The 22,252-nt window shown below is 48.6% G+C and overlaps 1 protein-coding gene and 1 long non-coding RNA gene across 2 annotated transcripts in view; both read left to right on the top strand.

The window, feature by feature from the left end:
* Positions 1 to 22,252, top strand: part of LOC120237306 (calcium-activated potassium channel subunit alpha-1) — a 549,540-nt gene that overhangs the window by 158,615 nt on the left and 368,673 nt on the right. The window lies entirely within an intron of this gene.
* Positions 12,750 to 22,252, top strand: part of LOC120237307 — a 21,565-nt gene continuing 12,062 nt past the window's right edge. The window contains exons 1-2 of the long non-coding RNA XR_005529915.1: positions 12,750 to 12,762; positions 15,091 to 15,092. This is a non-coding gene — a long non-coding RNA (uncharacterized LOC120237307). The remainder of the gene's footprint in view (positions 12,763 to 15,090; positions 15,093 to 22,252) is intronic.

A 22,252-nucleotide genomic window follows, 5' to 3' on the forward strand; every position in this document is an offset into this window, starting at 1 on the left:
TTAGTGCTGGAGGGACCCTTGGATGTCATTAGGTCCAACTGTTTTAGTTAGTTGATGTTGGAATGGGGGTAAGATGACTGAATGGTTCCCAAGGCCACATAGCTTGTTAAATAAAATAGTCTGAGATGAGCAGCTCTCTCCACAGGGAGCACAGTGCCCTTTATGCTACACCCTACTGCCTTTCTTTCCCTGAAATTCCACCAGAGGGCCGTACACTGGTGCTAGAGAGGCCCAGGGTTCCATTTCATTTGGCCGACCTTTGAAAGAGAGGGAAAAAAATAATTTAAACCCTCTGGGTGTGCCCAGTCTCCCCATATTTATCAGCTCAGGCTACAGCAGCAAATACCCTGCACTTGGGGGCTAGACGACAGACATTTACTGTCTCACAGTTCTGGAAGCTGGAAGTGTGAGATCAAGGTTTCTGTGGGGTTGGTTTCTCCTGAGGCCTCTTGGCTTGGTCAACTTCTCCCTGGGTCTTCATGTGGTCTTCCACTGTGTGTGTTTGTGTCCTCACCTCCTCTTTTTATAAGGACACCTGTCAGTATCCTTATTGGCTTAGGGCCCACCCTACGACCTCATTTTAGCCACTCACCTCTTTGAAGACCCTGTCTCCAAACAGGGTCACATTCTTAGGTACTGGCAGTTAGCACTTCAACATATGGATTTGGGAGGTACTTGTCAGCACCTAACATTCCCCCTCATGTGACTTTGTGTCTGGTTTATACCTTTTGCTGTTTGTCTGGCCCCTGTGGGCATTTGCGTTCCCAGTCCTGTCTTCTACTGGGAGCCTTTGTGAATGATCAGGAGAGAGTCCAGAATGGAAGGAATGTCCCAGGAGTGCTAAGGAGGGGGAAGCAGAGGGGCTGCCGGTGGCCACCCCCCACATTCTCCCCATGATGGCTTCCCCACAGCCCTGCTTGGAATGGGGGGAAGAGGACCACGCCTACTCAGAATGCATTTGGGGCCAAAGAAGGAAAAGGCAGTTCTTCTAGGGGGTGTAACCGATTAAAATAATCATATCAACTGGCCCTCAAAGAGACATATTTATGGCCATGGTGACACAGTTTTGAGGATCTAATTTGGATCAGACTCCAGGAGTCTTATTTTTAGGCCCAGAGGAGATCCCTGTAGGCAGGTGACCGGGTCTCCCACAGCTTTGCGTCCATTCTATCCAATTGGAGACTCTCAAAGTTGGAAGACATTCGGAAGGTCCTGTCAGCCCAGCCTTCTACCTGACGCTTGTGTCCCTGCTCCGTGGTTCCACGGAAGGACTATCCCACCTCTCTCAAATGCTTCTAGTGCCAGGGAGCCCCTTTCTATCCAAGGGGCCCATCCTATCCTAGGAAAGTCAGAAGGAACCTTCTTCTTTCTAAATCTTCTATCTGCGGGTCTGGTCTACCTTTGGGATGGACAGATGTGTCTAACCATTTGGCTGCTCTTCAGAGGTCTTGAAGACAGTGCTGGTGGCCTTCTTGGCCTTCCCTGCTCCAGGCTAAGGGCACCAGTTTCTCCTTCAGCAGCTCCTCTCAGGGTCTCGTTCTACCCTGTGTTTTGAGGAATGTGGATGTTCAGTTCTGGGGTCTAGTACCTTCCCCAGTGCCCTCCTGATGGGGCCAGCTGTCATTCTGGGTTCAGATGAAACTTGGCCAATTGTAGTCAACTGGTCTTTGTTGAGAAATTGTAGGGAAAGCAGAGTAGTTCTCAAAAGGAATCATTCAACAGATAGCTGTACTATCGGCTTGGCCAGGAGAAAGGTGGAGGCCGAGTATTGGTAAAGGGGATCTGCCCTATGTGAGGGGCAGCACTATGCCCTTCTGGGGACCCAGGTCAGGCCACAGGATGGGGGGATAAGCTAGAGCACCCTGGTGGGTGGTCCATCTGGGAAATCAACTTTCGGGCAACTTTGGTTTGCATACCCTACCCTGCCAGGCCTGAGAATGGTGGGGTCCTTCCAGCCCCATCTGTGGGTGCCCCTGACAGGGAGAGCTTGGGGAGTCGCTTGTGCAGGTCCGTGTCCCTTGGCTCGAAGAGGGCACACCTTCAGTGTCACACTGAATGGAATATGTGCACCCAAGTCTTGGTTCTCTGACCTACCCTTTATGAGACTTTAAGCAAAGGTCCTCATTTCCCTCATCTTCAGATTCTATCTGCCTCCTTTGCTGTTCTGAGGATGAAATGGGGTGACGCCTGGGAAAAAACCACAAGCCCCAAAGCTGTCCACAAATCTCACAGGTGAATTGTTAGGCAGCTGCCTCTACCTACACAGATATTTATATCATAGTGCTCAATATCAACAACAGAATAAAAATAAAGAAGTTAGTTTTCAGAGGTAGGAAAATCATACTTTATTTATTAAAAAATCTTTTTTTTAATGTTTTATTTATTTTTGAGAGAGAGAGACACAGCGTGATTAGGGGAGGGTCAGAGAGAGAGGGAGACACAGAATCTGAAGCAGGCTCTAGGCTCTGAGCTGTCAGCACAGAGCCCGATGTGGGGCTCAAACCCACCAACCGTGAGATCATGGCCTGAGCCGAAGTCGGATGCTTAACCGACTGAGCCACCCAGGAGCCCTGGGAAGATCATTCTTTAGAAGGTATTTCACTGGAGTTCTTAGAGTAAGGTTGGCCTAATTGTCCAAATACCAGTTTTTCTCTGTTTCCTTCTAAAACTCTATTTTCTGTTAAAGGCAAGAACCCAATGTGCGTGTGTGTACACGTAAGTGCGTGTTTTTATTCTTTGGACAAATGAGGGGCTTTCCACTGTGAACAGGGATGCCCACATGCCTGCCTCCACTCCCCACTGGGGTCTGCTCCTGCTCACCTCCTCAGCTGGCATAGTTGTGTTTACATTACCTAAGAGAACACAACAGAAGAATCCAAGTTTAACGGGCAGCTGGGTGGCTCGGTCACTTAAGCACCCGACTTTGGCTCAGGTCATGATCTTGCAGTTTGTGAGTTCGAGCTCCGCATTTGGCTCTGAGCTGACAGCTAGCTCAGAGCCTGGAGCGTGCTTTGGATTGTGTCTCCCTCTCTCTCTCTCTGTGACCCTCCCCCATTCATGCTGTCTCTCTCTCTCTCTCAAAATAAATAAACATTAAAAAAAGAAAAGAATCCGAGTTTGGGGACAAACAAATGCCTAGAAATTGCACTTCTCAGGGAAATCACTTTTGGTGGCTCTTCTAGAGAAGAGCTCATCACTTGAAACAAGATGAGAATTTCCCAGATTAGACCCTACAAGGTGGCAGATTCTGTGGGCAGGCTTTTAAAAGTGATGAAATCACTTGTTCACTATGATCAGGATTATAGTAGAGTGGCTTATTTCTTCTCTTCTGCCTGGTTTGCAGCTAAAAATAAGATTCGGGAATTAGATTTTTCTTTTTTGTCCTCACCACAGAGCAGCCTCTGTGAGCACTGGCATTATTCCCAAGGGGAGTCCCTGCCCAGAGGCCTCACGTGGTGACCAAGCTCTCAGCAGCTCTGGGCGCTCAGGAGAAGGTGTGTGGCCTTTGGTTTCTGTTTCTGGGGGAAGCCCTTCTCCGGACTCATCTTTTCTGCATGTGGATACTCTATCTGGGGTCTTTGTCCCACGTCTTTCCTTTGTAGTGTCCAGGGAGGGACTTTAATGACATAATTCTGTGGCATCACCTCCTTGGCATGCTCAGTCAGAGTCATTGCTGGACCATAAACCCCATGAAGGCAGGGACTGGGTCCATCTTAGTCTTCAGAGTAGCCGTGGCATTGCGTCCATTATCATTTGTGGGAAAAGTGAATAGATTTCCATTTCTAAGGTCCTTTCTGGAACTGGCATGGGGACTCCAGTTGCTTCTCTTTCCCAGTTCTGTCCAAACAGTGGGCAGCTAGTGGAGACGAAGGCTCCTAATATCTCTGCCCCAGGCCCCAAATCCTGTGCGTCTCCAAATGAGGCTCAGCGAGCAGAGAGCCAGAGGCACAAGTAGGCATCCAACCTTTGCTTCCTTGCTTACTGTGACTGATGGGACTAAATAATCCTGGCAGCATTTTTAGGTCTTCATCTATTAGTTGATTAAAAAAAAAAAAAAAAAGAAAACGAAAAGTCTGCATCCCCGGACCGCATGTTCTCGAAGCAGCTGAAGAAAGACTAAGGAGCTATCAATGACTTTCTGGCTTATGTAGCCCTATTTTTGGCCTCAAACCCATTGTGAATTTGCTATCTTTCCCCCAATCGTCAGCAGGAAAATCCATCAACAAATTAAAATTCCCTTCAGAGTCAGAAGGGCTTTGGTTTCTGGGTTTCTAAATGACCTTAATTTTAATCACCAATGCCATGCAGGTTTGGAAGCGGCCACAGTCACTGAATCTCTTGCTACTTGCTGAGGCAGCAACGTGCTGGAGCTTTCACAGTCTGGCCAAGCTTCTGGGTTCATGGGCGATCCCTCTGGAAGTCTTATTGATTTCTAAAGAGCTCTGTGCCCCTGGCTTGGTTGGCCTAACCCAAGCGGTTCTCATGCAGCTTTTATAGGTGAGTTTGTACACCCATGGGAAGTTTTCCACCACTTTTCAGTGAACTTGTCCTGGGACCTCAGAAGCCCCTCTCTGGTGGCTGTTACGTTCAGAGAACCTTTGCAAGACAAACCAAGAACCAGACACAGGTCTCAGACTGCCATGATAGGCTGGGTTGTCCTTAGGTGGCCAGGAATGCTGTCCAGAGCCACGTCAGCTCCCCGGCTCATTTTGAAGTAGATCATCTTGACCAGGAATCCTCAGGCTCCAGTAAACCAAAATGGAGGCCTCTGATTCCCATAATGTAGAGATTCAGATGGTCTGTGGATGTTTTTCTGTCATTGCTGCTTGCTGGAGCCACATCCTACATTGTCTAGACATTGATAAGCTGGAGGAGAACCAGGCTTCCTGCTTAGGCCTTTAGAGGTGTTGGGTGGGGAAAAAGAGAGGATTGACCAGCAGGGCCCTGGAACAGCGGTGGGCGGAGAGGCAGCAGGATGAGTAGGGGGAACAGAAGTGGCCTGAGTGCAGGTCTGGGAGTTCGGACTGGTTTGCCGGGAGGTAGTTGGGGTGAGCGAGGGAGCTGTGAAAGATTTGGACTTGCCTGCAGGGTTCAGTGTTGTGTGCGTTCATTGTACGCCTCTTTGCTCACACAGTAGGATAATCAGTTTGCCAAGACCAGGTTGAGTTAACGCTACCTGTTAGTAATACAAAGTATAAGAAACATTTATTGGGCACTTGCTAAGTGCAAGGAACAGGGCACTCATCACCGCTGTGTGAGGAAGAGACTATTACTCTCTGCATTTTCCTGATGAGGGAAGCCAAGCTGGCTGAAGTGTCATAACAAGTACCACACACTGGGGTTGGTGGGGAGGGGGGGGTGGTTTAAACAACAGACATTTGTTTTCCTGCCGTTTGGAGGCTGTCCGAGGTAAGGCAGGGTTGGTTCCTTCTGGGGGCTGTGAAGGCCTTAGCCTCTAGAAGGCCATCTTCTCCCTGTATCTTCACGTCGTCTTCCCTCTCTCTGTACCTGTGTCCAGATTTCTTCTTCTTGTAGGAACATCAAGCATATTGGTTTGGAGCCCACCCTAATGTCCTCATTTTAACTTAATCACCTCTTTAAAGACCTTATCTCCATAAATACAGTCACATTCTGAGGTATTAGAGATTAGGAATGCAACACAAATTTTTTGAGGCCTGACACAGTTCAGCCCTTAACAGGCACAGAGAGGCTGGGTAACTTGCCTGAGGTTGCACAGCTACAGGATTAGAAGTCACGTGGCCAGACTCCAGAATCCCCTGGTTTTGTACATCCTGAAAAAAATAATGAAGAAATGCCAAAGCAAGGTAATGCAACTGTGCATTTATGCATTTATGCACTTATGCACTAAATGCATTTATGCATTTATGCACAGTTGCATTTAAAACAAATATTTTCAATGTTTACATGAATTAAATAAAGGATATCTTTTAAAAAGAAAAAAAAAACCCAGATACAATATGATTATGCTATTCAGAGGACAATTGCTTAATATATAAACTTAATGTTACTTCTTCGTGTACTGCCAGGAATGAGGTCTGGTAACAGGATAAAAGTGTAAACTTGATGGAAAGTGGTATCTTTTCCCCGTTCAGTGTGGCAGCTCTGTGGATGTGTATGTAACCTCATCAAGGGTCTCTTTGAGGTCTAATTCTGGGTCCTCTGTGAATGTAGACTTGGCTAGTGGGCCCCTGCTCTTCCCTGCCTCCCTGGGGTGGCCTTTCTGAAACTTTGGGGCTAGCCAGTCTCTAGTCTTGGACCACCATGCTCTGCTTCCTCCCAAGTCTGGAAACCTGGGTTCTGAACTCTCTGGGAAAAAGTAGTGACCTTGGGAAGGTCATATACCTTGAGTTGACCTTCCCTGTCTCAAATGGAGGTGTTGTAGTAAAAGGGGACCTTTATGGGTCCCAGTAGATCCAAAGATTCCCACAATTTTGATTGTGGGACTGTGAGCTCTGTCCCTTGATTCTGCAGGCTGAATATTATGCTAAATGAAATCGCAGCACCTGGAACCCTACTGGATTGTTCCCGATGGCGCCTAGAAACCTCTGGGACTTCTGATCGCCTGGCATTACATTCGCTGAATGCTGCTCCGCCAGCATCATTGCGGATGACCGTGTGGCAGGGTACCGTTCCATCGTGAGGGAACACAATGGAGGAAGGAGGAGATGATTAAAGTGTGGTCGTTTGGGCTAATGTGGAACGGCTCGGTCCTACCCACAGCGTAGCCTTGGCCTCTGCAATGTAAGATTGGTTTTAACAGGTGGATCTATAAGGCCAGGAGCTATGGGAGGTGATGATGTGTGTCAAAGTGAGGTGGCAATAGCTTTGTAACACGGTGTCCTTCACAGTCTGGCCTTGAGGTCACCCTGAGATCTTGGGACAGGCTCTGTGTTCTTCCAGCTGTGTGTCCCTGCATAGCTTTCTAGCTTTCTTTTTCTTTTCCTTCCCTTCCCTTTTATTCCCCTCTCCTTTCTCTCTCCTTTCCTTTTTTCTTTTTTAAAAAATGTTTAAAATATTTTTAAGGTTTATTTATTTATTTTGAGAGCGAGAGTGCAAGCAGGGGAGGGGCAGAGAGAGAAGGAGAGAGAGATTCTTAAGCAGGCTCCAGGCTGCCAGCACAGAGCCTGACTTGGGGCTCAATCTCGCAAACGTGAGATCAAGAGCTGGACCCTTAACTGACTGAGCCACCCAGGTGCCCCCTTCCTTTTTTCTTTTAAGTACTTTGATCAGAGTTTTCAGATCAAAGGTGACATTTTGCCTCCTGTGGGCATCGCCATTCTGTGTGACATAACATGCACGTCCTTGGTTCTGTGAATGGGTGCCTGAGCACACGTATCTTCCCTTTCTCTTACTTTTCTGACCTCCTACTATCTTGCCAGGGCTAGATTCAGCCTGCCTCCTGCATTACTCCTTCTCTGACTATTGAAGCCTCCAGCGATTGGTTGTCAAATGGAATGACTCCTTTCTTAGAAGTTATCACAACTGAACACGCCTGTGATATAAATGATAGGCGTGTGTGTGTGTGTGTGTGTGTGTGTGTGTGTGTGTGTGCTTGCGTTTGATTTGTCTTTGTGTCTCACTAGAGAATGACCTCTTTGAGGACAGGGGCCCCGTCTGCTTTCAGTGTTGTACTTCCGGAGCTTAGTACACTGCGTGGCTTACAGTAGGTCTCAGTGCTTGTTTGTTGAGTGAATGAGGGAGGTGGGTGGTTGGGTAAGTCTCCCTTTGGGACTGAAGAAATAGGTTCAAGTGGGTAGGTGGTTTGCCCAGACATCTCTGCTTGCTGTCAGATGACACACACCTGGGCTCTGTCATTGCAATCTGTTTGAGGGGACCGCAGCCTCAACCATCACTCTCTTGCCTGTGGGGGGTCTAGTTGGAGAGGCCAGGGGAAGGTGGGGGAAGGTCATGCAAGAGCTGTGCTGGGCAGTATGACAGCTAAGACGCAGGCAGCCAGGATCCAAGGGGCAGGGAGCTCTGAGCTAGGGACGGGTGGGTCGCCCTGAGCCACATGGCTGGTCTTGGCCTCCACCCTTCAGCAGATGTGGTTGGCTCGTGATGTTCCTGCCAAGGGTGTGCCTTTGCCCAACTTCTCACCTCCTGCCAGCTGAGCCCCCAGCCAGGAGCACTTTCTGGGGGTGGTCCCGTTCCCTGCCAGGGCAGATTTGGATCATCTCGTGGACATCTCCATAGACTGAGGAAGGGTGTGGACCATCCGGCCCCAGGCCCACGATGTGGGCAAGGGCTCTCTGTAGTTGTTTGGTGGCTCAGGTATGGAACTGGGAATCGGGGAGGGCCTGGCTCACTCTCAGTATATAATATGTGAGGGAAGAGCTCATTCCCCGGAAGGGCCCATCCCTGAACAATTTTTGTTTGTTGGAGGAAGGTGCCAACAGTCATTAGATGCCTGTGTGTGCCAGGTGCTAACAAGATGCTCTGTATAGGGTATCTTATGTCATCTTCGCTACAGCCCTCTGAAGCTGGCATTGTTATTATCCCATTTTACAGATGAGAAAGCTGAGGTTCAGTGTGTTTAAGTGGCTTACGTAAGGTGGGCACAGCTAATGAGTAGCAGATCCAGATTCAATCTCTGGCTCCCCCAATTCTGACCCCCATGTATTTCTGTGCTACCATGATGAATTCTAAGACCCAGAAAGAGCCAGGGAGCTCCAGAGACAGGTGCCATAGAATGGAAGACCTAGCCAGGACACCTTTCTTTCCTGCAGACTGCCTGGTGTCCCTGGGTCGGGGGTTACCAGCTTTGCCCTCAGCCAAATCTCCAGCCCAAGGGCCCTTCCCAGCACCTGGAAGGTGAAGGAATTTGCCCTTGGTGCTCTCGGAAGTTAGCAGTGGGCAGCGAGCCCGACTTCTGCTGAGGTCTCCCCAGCCTTGGTGAGACTGTGACTAGGCCATTACGTGTGGGCTCCGGAGGACCCAGGCCTGGCGTTCTCAGAGCTGACCATCTGGATTATCCGTGTGCGCGTGCATGTTCCGTTTTGGGTGAACTCAAGTCTCTCATCTGCTTTTGGTTTAGAATTTGAGCCCTCTTTGTTACCCACCCCTGTAGATTTGCACACCACCATTGTCCTCTGTAGAAGATAGGCGCTTGGCCGTCTCAGCCCCAGTAGCTCATGGAAGGAAGCAATGACTTTGATGAAACAAGATAAGCAATAATTTAGAAACTTTCTATCTAAACTCTATGATGTAATTTCCTCTCGTGGCAGATTTATCTCCTCAATTCTGTGCAATTCAGACCAGTACTGGAATGGCTTCCCCCTCCTGTCTACACACCCGCCTGAGTTGGCTGTCAAGGACACGAGTGCCCTGAAGCCGTGAAGAGAGTTTGCCTTAGAAGGCAGGGAGCCAGGTCTGGATTCTGGCCCTGCCTGTCATTGGTAGTGTGACTCTGACCCACTCACTTATCGTCTCTGAGCCTAGGAAACCTCTTGTCTCGAATGAGAATTCAGTAGTGATCCCTGAATTACCTTAAGGTAACGGATGGTGCCACACCAGGGATTTCTAGATGCAATACTCTGGCTTACTTAGCATGCCTCAGATTTGCTGCTTCCCCATCAGCAACAGGCAGTACTTTTTTTTTTTTTAAATTTTTTGTTTTTGTTTTTGTTTTGGAATTGAGAGCCATTAAGGTTAAAGTAGAATTAAGAGACCATCTTCCTTGTCTCATTGTGTCCTTCAGATCACCTCCCCACCTTCCTATCTGTGCACTAACGGCATCAAAAAAAGGGAGGGGAGCATAGCCTGCTAGGAATGGAATCATTTATTTGTAGAGACCGTCCCCCTTCTCCAAGGGCTTGAAGATGGAGGGTCTGACTTGAACCTCCTGGGACTTATGAGAAACTAACAAGGCTCACTGTCCCAATAGCCCAGATGAGGAAGCTCCAGCACCCAGAGAGGTCAGATAGTTCTCAGAAAGTCACACAGCAATTTGAAGGCACTAGAAATCAGGGGTTTTGACTCCCATCCAGTGATTCTCGAACTTTACTATGCACAGGAATCTCTGGGGAATCTTGCAGAAATGCAGATCGGGAGATCTGGAGTCAGACCTGACATTGAGAATTTCTGTTAGGGGCCCCGGTGATGCTGATGCTGCTTGTCTGGGGGCCTTGCATGGAGTAGCTGGGGGCTTGGTGAAGCTAGGAGGCTGGGGTCTTTGCAGCCTGGGCGAGTGGGAGTGAGCCCTCTGTCCTGTGTGAAATCTCCCCTACTTCCTTACTGATCTGTGTGCCCCCAACTTTTCCCCAAATTTTCTTTCTCTTGTGCCGTGAAGGCCTGGGCTGCTGCTGGGGTGCTTCCCTGGCCCAGTTCCTCCTGTCTCGTCCTGCTCTGTGTTTGAAGGAGACGTCACATCTCCCCTGGTTTCTGCGAGGCCCCCGGCTCACAAGCCTGCTCTGGGCTCACAGTCCCCATTCCAGGGAGACTCGAATGCCTGAATTAACTCCCTCTGGAGCACTAAACCGCCCTGAGTGCTAACCCAGTTTGTATTTTTAGAGTGTGCTCCATCAATTACCTCACTCACAGAGCCTCTCTCTCCGCTCATCAGGGAGCGGCAGCAGAGTTCGTCCTCAGGCTTTCCCGAGTTGCCCATCCTGGACCCCATCCCTCACAAAATCAGCCTTTCCCTCTCAGCACTGTATCCTCAGTGTTTGGGATGGAGAGATTATCCACCCCATTTGGTAGATGTGGCGGAAAGGCAGGCCCAGAGCAAGTGACAGGTCAGGCTTGTGCAGTGCAGTGTGACGGTCCCCAGGAGCTGGGCCCCTATGCCCTTTACCTCCCCGCTTGGGCGATGTCATGGAAAAGGACCATTCTCCCAGGTCAAGCAGAGCTGAGGACTCTCTCTGAGCCACTGTTTTGCAAGAGGCTGGTCTGTTTGAAGGGAAGACCCAGGCCACCCTCTGGTGGACTGGTCTTTATAAAGTTCAGCTGGAAAATCCTCATGCCAGAGAAGACAGCCAGGGCCAGTACATTGCCGCCCCCCCCCCCCCCCACCGGGGGAGACCTTTGACTTGGGCCCCAGACATGTCCTGCCAAATGACTGGGTTTGCATTTCAGCCCAGTCTCTCCCACCTGTGACCAAGGCGTTAATGAGCAGCACTGCTGTGAGGCCCGAGAGGGGCAGGCTGGCTGGCCCCCAAGCTGGGCCAGATAGGACAGGGCCTCTCCAGGTCGGGGGTGGGGTGGGGCGCTGCTTCGAAACTCAGGGTGACACGGTCAGTGGCTGGCACTTCTTAACCAAGCTCTGCCTCTGGACCCAAGGCCTGTGGATTGGCAAATTCGTACCTTCTTCCACCAATTAAATGTGAGTGCCAGCTGCGATCAAGGCCCCAGGCGGGCTGCCCAAGGGCCTAGAGCGGGAGGGGAGTGAATGGGACACAGTCTCTTTCTCAAGGACCTTAGACCTCTTCCTGGGAAAGCGTGCCGTATGCATCTGTAAAAGTGAACGCTTTTTTTTTTAAAGGAAGCGTGTGTGTGTGTGTGTGTGTGTGTGTGTGTGTTATGTCTGTGTTTATATGTGTTAGTGTGTGAACATTATGTCCGTGTGACTGTGTGTGTGTGTGTGTGTGTGTGTGTGCGCGCGTGCCTGTGTTTGACTTTGTGTGTCTGTGAGTGTGCTTTAGGCTCTGACTCTGTGAAGCCCACTCTCAGCGGGGAGCACGCAGACAGTCTCAGGGCCCGGCTGCTCTGAAGTGTGGCCCTCACCCCCTGACCCCCTGCACAGTGGATGGGACATGTTCCCTGTGGAATATCTCTGTTTGGCCCTATTTTGTCTGTTCCTTCTGCCCAGAAGACAGGGGGCAGAACTCACAGTGAAGGGAGGGGAAGAAAAAGGAATGATGAACTCCACTTCATTCCGTACGTGTCTGGCCCAGACTGGGTACATGACACACTCAGAAGTGCCTCAGATTTGCTCTAGTGGGGGGGGTGGGGGGTGGCAGCCCTTCCATGTGCTCTGCCCAGAGAGAAACTGAGCAGGAAGTAAAGAGCCTCTGGAGGAGGGGAGGCCCAGCCTGGCCCCTGATGGAGGTTAGAGTGGCTCCTGGAGACGAGGCATCTATGCTCTCTTGCCTTCACTGCTGCAGACTTGGTGAGCCTGAGACCACAAGGAATTGAGATTCAGGATACCCAGCGTCTTGTCCTGATCCTTACTATGTGATTTTGAGAAAGTCACTTGGCCTCTCTGGGCCTTGTTTCCCCACCTGTGAAATGAAGACCCTGGATCATCTCCTCATCTTACAGGAGTTACTAAACTCTGCAGCTGAATGAGTCACTCTACAAAATGCAGTCTGAGCTATTTGGCCCGCAAAGCCTGAGATACTTACTGTTTGGCTCTTTATGGAAAAACTTGCCACCCATGTTATAAGTGCTTTATCAATATGGACTTATTTAATCCTCACAACAGCCCTACGGAGAGGGTATTATTATTATTATTTTTATTTAATTGTTATTGTTATTTTTAAAAATTTACAACCAAATTAGTTAACGTATAGTGAGCAAGTGTTATTACTGTGCCCACTTTATAGATGGGGAAGCTCAAGCCCAAAGATATTAGATACCATGCCTAAGGCCACACAGTTAGGAAGTAGGAGATCGCACATGAACTCTAGCTCTGGCCACCCTTAGTACCCAGAAAGGACCCTGGGGAGGGAGGATGGGCTGAGAAGATTTTGGTGCTGATCTTCAGAGCACTACAATGACCTTGCAAGGCTTTTGTCTGGAGTAGTGGCGTCAATGCTTTGCTTTTCTATAATGCAGATATCCAGGGACCACCCTGCCTCTGGGGATCCTCAATCTCCAAGCTGTGTCTCTTAAGCTCTAGATAGTTCATAGAGGCAACACCTGCATGTCATTAGCTGGGCCCTGCTCACAAGAGCTTCTCCATAAAGACTTCCTAATTTAGATGATTGGTCAGTGTTTGTACAGTCGCCACGTGCTGTGGTCTGTGTCCTAGCTGCCTGCTGTAGATCATAAATGCTTGGAAGGCCTGGGTTGTGTTTTGCACAGTGTGTTGTTCAGGGCAGAATGGCATCTCGTCAGGCCAGAGGATTCTGGGGCCACAGTGCTACCCGAAGGGAGCTGTCAAAATGCCTGCACCTCGAGAGGGTTCGACCAGAGCCGAGAGTTATGTGCAGGGAGGATCAGTGATGTGGCAGGTGCCGTCTGCGCCCCGCCCCACCCCCAGAGCTCTCCATTCCTGTCCTGTGCGGCTGCTCCCAGTTGGTGCCCGCCCTTTCTCCTCACTTCTCAGAGCCACAGTGAGCCCAGAGTCAGCACCTGCAGGAACAAACCCACCCACAGACCCCCAGCATCTGCCCCTTCAAGTGGCACAGCCACAAGGCATGTTCTACACCAGAGATTCTCACAGAACTTTCTGCGATGATGGAAACACTCTACACCTGTGCTGTCCAATATGGTAGCCACTGGCTCTTCAAATGTGGTGAGACTGAGGAACTGAATCTTCAGTTTTAAGTAATTTAAATGTCAGTAGCCAGATGTGGCTGGTGCCTGCCATGTTGAGCGGGGCAATTCTGCTCTTTCCTGAAGGTCCCCAGCAGGGCTGAGCCTGGTTCCGTTGTCATTAGCCATGTCCTCTCTGTTCACCAACCCTGTGTTGAATTCCTCACCTTCCCTACTCCCCAACCGATTCTTCCTTGGAATTGCCATCCAAATAAACTATTCATTCCAGCCATATGAAATTGCCATTTTTTAGGTCAAAAATTGTTGAATGTGATCCAGTTTGCACCGAAACCCCCCAGCTTGGGACTGTTCTCTGGGAGAATCCAACTTCACAAGGTGTTGAGGTTTGTGTTGGTTTGTGTGCATAAGCTATGGGAGGGTGGTTTGAAGTCATTACCTACACAGGCTGGATTTTAATCCCAACTCTGCCTCAAAGTGGTTGTGTGGCCTTGAGGAAGCCACTAACCCTGTCTGTGCCTCAGTGCTCAGTGAGGATAATCCTGCCTGCACTTTGGACCTGTGCCTGTCCTTCTCTGCCCCGTAGGCTGGTTGGAAGGAACAAGGGAGCTATAGTGGGGACTAATCATTAAAAGGGAGCACAGTGAGAACGAAAGATGCCTTTCCAAGATGCACTGCTTCGGCTGCACCCTCTTTCTGGCTGGAGAGATGACTTGCTCATGGCTGATGAAAACCGAACGACGTGCGTGCCTTTGATGCTAAGATGGGCGTCCTGGCTGCCCCAGATGCCCGTGCCCTGAAGCTGTCTTTGCATACTCTGGTTTCTTGGAAGGACGAAGTTAGCCACTAGCATGAGCTTCTGAGCAGGATCACTGGAAAAACTCACCCTGGCTGCTGTTTGATCAGAGCAAGAGCATGATTTAATGAATGGCTGCCGAGGGCCTCACATTTGTTCCCCTTGTCCACAAAAAGGCAGTAAACAGTTTAACTATGTGATGACTGTGAGGCTTCTCCTTTTTAGATTTTTCCTGGAGTGGAACTATTGGAATGGACAGGCTGGGAGCATTGCACTTGTAGGCAGTGTGGATTTTCCTAGTTCCCTCGATCTTCTTGAACTTCCTAGGGATTTGTTCTTTCAGCTCGGATTGGCCTTTTGCAGAAGCTCAGACACCCCCCCCCCCCCCCCCCCCCCCCCCCCCCCCCCCCCCCCCCCCGCCAGAGTATTCATGCCGGAGGGAGGCAGGTCCATCAGGGACCATTCAGGAAAACAAGGCTCATTCTAACAAGTGCGGTAGGAGTTTATATGGGGAACTAGCTACAGAGGTAGTGGAGGAGACCAAAAGCTAAGCATATGATGGGGAGGTGACCCCCAGAACAGCAACAGCAGGAAGCTGCTAGCATCCCAAGAGCTGGGGAAACAGGGAGAGTTGGTTTCCTAGAGCTCAGAATCCAGTAGCATCTGGGGATGTTGGAACTTAGTGGGGCCTGCTGGGTGGAGCAGGATCACAGAGGAAGAGACTCAGGGGACAGCAGGAGACCCAGAGGTGGCAGAACCACTGTGGAGACATCACCCAATGCAGAGAGAGAGAGGGAGAAGTGTCCTGGTGTCTCTTCTTCTTTTTGCAGGAAGCAAAGCCGTCTTCTGCCTATATTCCTATTGGCCAGGTCTACCCGAAGGCAGAGGGCAAGGGAGTGGGGTGGGGGTGGGGGAAGTGCGGTTTGTAAAGGGGGAGTCATGACTGGGTCTGAGGGCAAATGACCAGCATGGGGGCCTAAGAGAGCCTCTAGAAAGCATGGTCTCATCCTGGAGCCTGTGAATGAGCTTCAGGGAGGCCCAGCACCTCTAGGGAATGTAGGCACTATGTTGTCTCCCTGTGTGTACGCCCATTCTCTAGAAAGAGAGCCAGCATCCTTCTTTGGATTCTCTAGTTGCCCTGCACCCACAAAAGATACAGCACAATTGATAATGCACCACCTTTTATTCCTCATGGGAAATGTATGAGTGCAGAGAAATACACTTGACCTCGTGCACTAGGGTTCTTTCTGCTAACTGGCTGTTGTCCTTCAATTGTCCTGGTTGCGTGAGGATGTTGGGAACGTCCCCTGTCTGCTCTCTGCCTCTCCAGAACTAGCTGTGTGTCTCTGCTTGCCAGTCAGCTTTCCTGATCTCAGGAACACAAAACTGCTCCGTCTAGCATGTTAACATGTTCCTGCAGCTGTGGCATCCATGCCATTGATCTAGATCCTGGTCTAGGTGTACCACACAGTGCATGAGGCAGGCAGAGCTGGCACTGGGGACAAAGTCCAGTTCTCCTTCATTCAGTCTCCCTCGTTCAGCAAGCATGGACTTTGCACCTACTATGTTGTGCCAGGCATTTTGCTGACTATGGGGGAGACAGTGCCAATCAAGATAAATGATGACCCTGCTGTCGTGGAAGTAGAGGTGGGATTAGAAAATAAACAAGAGAGCAAAGACACAAACAAGATAATTTCTGACTGTAGTAAGTGCCAGGAAGAAAACAGAACAGGGAAATGGGATAGAGTAATGAAGGTTGAGTATGGCAGCTATTTTTGATGGGGAAGGCCTCTCCTAGGAGGGCATGTTTAAGTAGAGATCTGTGGGATAAGGAGTCAGCTCTGTGAGAGAAAAAACACGGCAGATGGGGACAAGAGCCTGTGCAAAGGCCCTGGGGAGGGAATGAGGAGCCAAAACCAAAAATGTGGCTAAAGTCAAATGAGAGCTCCTGCCCTGACCATCTTTGATTCTTCCTACTAGCCTTGCCATGCCTCCTGCACGCTTTTCTTGCATTATTGGGTGAATGGGTGGCAAAGTGCCCCTTCCTTCACCATGCTCTATTCCAGCAGGGTGCATGGCAGGTGGCTGGTAGCTGGCTTTCTACTCCCCAGAACAGTGGCTGAATGTTTTGGTGTCTCTGAGATGCCAGGAGGATGGCAGATTGTTTCTGTTCAGTCCATCAGTCACACAAAAGCCTGGGGAGCAAAGAGCACAGGCTTAATTTATTTTGTTTATTTTGCAGAGGAAATAGCACTTCCTTGGAGTGAAAGCTCTGAAGACTAGAAGCTGAATGAAGAGGGGGGAGTCTGGATTAAATGAGTGGGCTGACCAGCTCTGACCCACTTTCCACCCCACACAGCCATGATGGAGAGGAAATTGCATTCTGGCTCTCTATGTGCTGGCCCAGGGGCTGGTGACTTCTCTGGCCTGCCCTTTCACAGGGGATGGGGCTTCTGTGCAAGTTGGGCTTCATGGAAGTATTCTTGAAGGTAGCTCATGAGGGGGCGGGAGGGTCACGCTGTGCAGTGGCTTCATGCCCTGCCTGAGTTCATCTTGGACCCTTCAAGCCTGATTGACATTACCCCATCATCTCAGCAGTGAGGGCAGGTATAGACTTAGGCGAAGGTCGCTTGAAATTTTTTAAAATGTTTTTTATTTATTTCTGAGAGAGAGAGAGAGTGTGTGTGAGGGGAGGGTCAGAGAGAGAGGGAGACACAGAATCTGAAACAGTCTCCAGGCTCTGAGCTAGTCGTCAGCACAGAGCCTCACGCAGGGCTCGAACCCATGAACTGTAAGATCATGACCTGAGCCGAAGTCGGCCACTTAACCGACTGAGCCACCCAGGCGCCCCTAGGTGAAGGTCATTTTAATGGTTCTGTGATGTAACTGAATTGGGAGGGAGGAATCACTACTCTTCTGGACTCTAAGGGAATGATCAAAATGAGGCATTCTGTGGAGGCCTGGAGCAGGCTGGTCAGGGAGGGCAGGGGACATTCCAGCTCATCTCTGTGACCTAGTGCTGTGATTTGCATGGGCACAGGGTGTCCATGAAGGGCTTGCTGGACCTTTCATTAACTATGTGGTCCCAGTGGGTTCTTAAGTCTGTTTTAGAGGCCTCAGTTTCCTTACCTCTAAAACGGAGGTGTTGATACGTGTCTGTCCCACCTCTCAAGGTTGGTGTGGGGTTCCAAAGGGATGTAGGGTTTGAAAGCCCTGCCAGACACATAGTAGGTGCTTAGTAAATATAGTTTGTTTAATTGAAAGAAATATGAATAACTGGGAGAGACCAAAGCTGGCATATTATCTGTAACTTTACGACTGTACAGAATGAGCATTGAAACAACAGTGATGGGGGCTCCTGAGTGGCTCCAGGTTATGATCTCATGGTTTGTGAATTCGACCCCCGCATTGGGCTCTGTGCTGATAGCTCAGAGCCTGGAGTCTGCTTTGGATTCTGTGTCTCCCTCTGTCTCTGCCCCTCCCCTGCTCATGCTCTGCCTGTTTCCCTCTCAAAAATAATAAATAAATGTTTAAAAAATGATGATAATAAACCACAGTGACAAAGAGGAAGTTAAGGTGTACTTTTGCAAGGTATCCATGAAGATCCATCATCCCAAGGACCTGGCCAGCTCTATCAAGTACCCTCATTGCAGGAAGAACAGTGCTCTGGACATAATGCAATTGCATGCTCTCATAGGATGGATGACTGTAAATCACAGCCCTGGGGTGTTTGGGCCCATTTATGGACTTCTTGCTCCTCAAGATTGCTTTAGACAGCTATTTTTATGAAGGTCTTAAAAGGGAATAGAGCCCAAGAGTGAGGGAAGACTCTACCCCTGGCATTTTGAGGGTGCTTTACTAATGAAATAATTGCATCATTAATCCCCAAATAAAAAAGGAATGGTGAAGGCATCAGACAAAGAGCACATGTTCATATGCAGTGATCGCTGACAAACTCTGATTTTAGAAGACCCTTATGAAGAGGAATGAAGAGTCATCTGACTCAGGACTGATCAAAAGAGGTTCAGGAGGGCCGAAACACAGACTGGACTAAAGTTAGTAAAAAGAGCTAAAGATAGCCATAGGCCTTTGTAAAATAATAGCCCCAGAGGTAGAACGTGAACGAGATGGAGTAGTATCACTACTCTGGAAAGGTGACACTGTTAGCAGACAGAGAAACAAAATAGAAAAGTGAGCATTCTGTTTTTTTCTCTCGGTCTTCTCCACCTGGAATGAACTCTCTTTGGAATAAAGTATCTTGCAAGGAACAGGAGAGTAATTTTAAAATGAATTTCTAGGATCAAGTGGTTCTATGGCAGGGTCTTGACATGCACTTTGGATGTGATTGCAGAGTTGCATGGCAGACTCTTGATTGATTATTCTTTCCATTATGGATTGTATTTTCCTGCCTCTTTGTGTGCCTGGTAATTTTCGATTGGATGCTAGACAGTAAATTTTACCTTGTTGGGTGCTGCATATTTTACTACTACTATAAATATTCTTGAGCTTTGTTCTGGGAAATGATTAAGTTCCATGGAAACAGTTTGATCCTTTTGGGTCTTGCTTCTCAGCTTTATTCAGTGGGACCAGAGCTGCCTTAATGTAGGGCTAATTTTTCCTCACCATAGAGGCAATACCATTCTGAGTACCTGTATTAGTTTGCGGAGGCTGTCATTATAAAACACCACAGACTGAGTGGCTTACAACAGAAATTTATTTGCTCCCAGTTCTGGAGGCTAGAAGTCTGAAATCAAGGTGTTGGTAGGATTATTTTCTTCTGAAGACTCTGTATTTGGTTTACAGATGGCCGTGTTCCCTCTGTGTCCTCACATAGTCCCTCTGTCTGTATGGTCTGTATCCTAATCTTTTCTTAAAATGACACCAGTCATACTGGATTAGGGTCCCGCCTAAGGACCACATTTTGGTTTAATTACCGCATTAAAGACTCTGTCTCCAAACAGTCATGTTTGGAGTCTCTGGGGGTTAGCATTTCACCAGAGGAATGTTGAGGGGACACAATTCAGTCCACAACCTGGTGCCTCATGAATTTTGAGCTTTTCTGTTCTGGCTGATGGGACATGACCTATTTTCAGCCCCATATGAACTCCAGGCTGTTCTCTATGTCCCTTCAGGATGTTTCTCTCCTCCACCTTGGGCAGCTTCATCACATGCCTGTGCTGATCAATACTTAGCTGAAGACTCAGGAGGCACCTCTGCTGATCTCTGGAATGTTGTCTTGGCAGCGCTCTCCTCTCTGATGGCTTGGTCTGTGAATTCTAGCCACTGTTGCCGCCCTGGATCCCACCCCATCTCCTCAACCCAGTGAGAGTCCTGGGCTCTGCCTCAGTCCCCTTCTCTGTGCTGCGGCCTGGACACGCTCTAGGTGGCTGGCTGGGGCCATCATGGGCTCCTCTCATTTGTCTCGGCCTAACCTCCAATGTCTGCAAACCCTTGTCTCCAAAGTTGCTTCCAATATTTTTGTAGTTGTTTTGAGGAGGGGGTTGTTAAATCTGGTCCCTTCTACTTTTTTGGAGAGTCTTTGAAGAGTGGGGAACACACCTAGTGTTGTGGAACTTCTTGTTCTTGCTAGTATTTCTCAGTGTGTGTTAGAAGATGGATTCTGGAATCTCCATTCCAGTGATGTTGTGGCTTATCCTTGGGAATAATTTTTTTTATTGGATTATTAAGCTGAGTGCTTGTGAGCCCTTAGAGATGCAGGTGGTGGTCACATTGGACTCCATTCATGCTGGAACCACCCATTGTTAAAGAACTGACGTCAACCAATAGGGCTTTCTTCACTGTGACTTAACCTTATTTGGGTCATGTCAGTGAGTTCTTGATGCACACCAAGATTTCCTTTTGTCCTTATAGCAACCCTCTCAGGCGGATGCTGTCATCCCTGTTTTCCAGATGGGGAAACCACAGAGAGGTTAAGGAAATTTCCCAAATCTAGAATTTGAACTCAGTTCTGCTGATCCTTAAATGAGATGCTACATTGTCTAATATCTTCATCAGCATTTTGATTCTGGAGGCTCCAATTGAGCTGGAACCTCAATGCAATCAGCAAAACAAAAATAACAGATTAGTTGCAAGACGAAGGATGCTTCTTGATCCCGGCACTAAGATAAGAAAGGATCCCCAGAAGCAGATGGAGGCTAAAACTTATTCCTAGAAAAGGCCTCAGTTTTAGAAGGGGACTTAGAGATTATTCAGTTCCCAGGTTATAGCTGGTGTTAGTGGTGGCCAGTGGGCGATAGATTTTATGGAAATATCACACTCACAGGTAGACAGGAAGCTTCTGGGCAGGACTTTCCCTTAATTTCCCCAGTCTCTGCTGTGTGAAGGGGCTTTTCCTTGTGCATTTCTTCTTCTTTTTTTTTTTTAATTTCTTTTAACATTTATTCATTTTTGAGACAGAGAGACAGAACAGGAGTGGGGGAGCAGCAGAGAGAGAGGGAGACACAGAATCTGAAGCAGGATCCAGGCTGAGCTGTCAGCATAGAGCCTGGTGTGGGGCTCAAACTCACAAACTGCGAGATCATGACCATAGCCAAAGTCAGATGCTTAACCGACTGAGCCACTGAGGCGCGACCCCTGCCCCCCACCCCCTACCTTGTGCATTTCTAAAGTGTACAATTATTCCTGGGTAATTGGATAGATGAAAAGAACCTTGGATGGGTACAACCTTGTCAATTGTAAGTAAATCATCACCACACCTCTCCATCACCATCAAAATGTCTTTCATGCTCCAATTGAATTAACCCACTTATTTCATTCTCTAATGAACTTTTCCAAAAGTTAACCCTTCTGACTCCATCTAGAGAAGAACTCTGGTTAGATGTCAACCACATTTTGGTCCCTTGAGTGCCTACCTCGTTCTCCCATTCAAATGTGGCCCCCTTATTGTGATCATCTGTAGGTCGTGGGGAGGGGACAGTCTTGCTGAATTTTGTTAAAAGAGTACTTTGCTGGGGCACCTGGGATCTCAGTCAGTTAAGCATCTGACTCTTGATTTTGGCTCAGGTCATGATGTCACAGTTCGTGGGTTCAAGCCCTGTGCTGGGCTCTGCACTGATAGCATGGAGCCTGCTTGAGGTTCTCTCTCTCCCTCTCGCTCTGCCCTTCCTCACCTCACACACACTCTCTGAAAATAAAGAAATAAACATTTAAAAAATGAGTACTTTGCTGTCTTGGAATGCCAGCTTGTGTCCAGAGCAGTGATCAGATACAGGATCTGTACTTTATTTCCACTGCTATTAGCAAAGCTTTGGTGGGAAGGAGGCTCCAGGTAGGGAGTTCAGTCAGACCCAGAAAATACTTGTCAGGCCTAGCTTTCTGTGGCAGAAAGAGTTGTGGATTTCTTTTCTTTTCTTTTTTTTTTTAATAATTTTTTAATTTTTATTTTTTATTTCTAGGAGAGAGAGAGACAGTGTGAGCAGGGGAGGGTCAGAGAGAGAGGGAGATACAGACTCTGAAATAGGCTCCAGGCTCTGAGCTGGCAGTTTAGCCCCCGACACAGGGCTTGAACCCACGAACCGCGAGACCATGAGCTAAGTGAAAGCTGGACGCTTAACCGACTAAGCCACCCAGGCGCCCCGAGTTGTGGATTTCAAAAGCATTTTGTGAACATCCACAAATTTATGTTTACTGTGGGTTTGGAATTGAGTGAGAAAATCACCCCAGGCACATGGGTTCTGGAACATATAGGTGCCCCACATGGGGATGGCTTGCAGCCTAGCCCATAAACAGGAGGGACCATCACTAGAATATGTGGTCTACACACTGCAGAGACTGGTCACACCTGGGCAGGTGGACACCTGGCCTCTATTTGAATACACCCAGATTTCTTTTCTTTTCTTTTCTTTTCTTTTCTTTTCTTTTTTCTTTTCTTTTCTTTTCTTTCTCTTCTCTTCCCTTTTCTTTCTTTTCTTTTCTTTCTCTTCTCTTCTCTTCCCTTTCTTTTCTTTTCTTTTCTTTTTTTCTTTTCTTTTCTTTTCTTTT

Source organism: Hyaena hyaena, unplaced genomic scaffold (assembly GCF_003009895.1).
Source record: "Hyaena hyaena isolate Hyena2069 unplaced genomic scaffold, ASM300989v1 scaffold_176, whole genome shotgun sequence".
Lineage (NCBI taxonomy): Eukaryota > Metazoa > Chordata > Mammalia > Carnivora > Hyaenidae > Hyaena > Hyaena hyaena.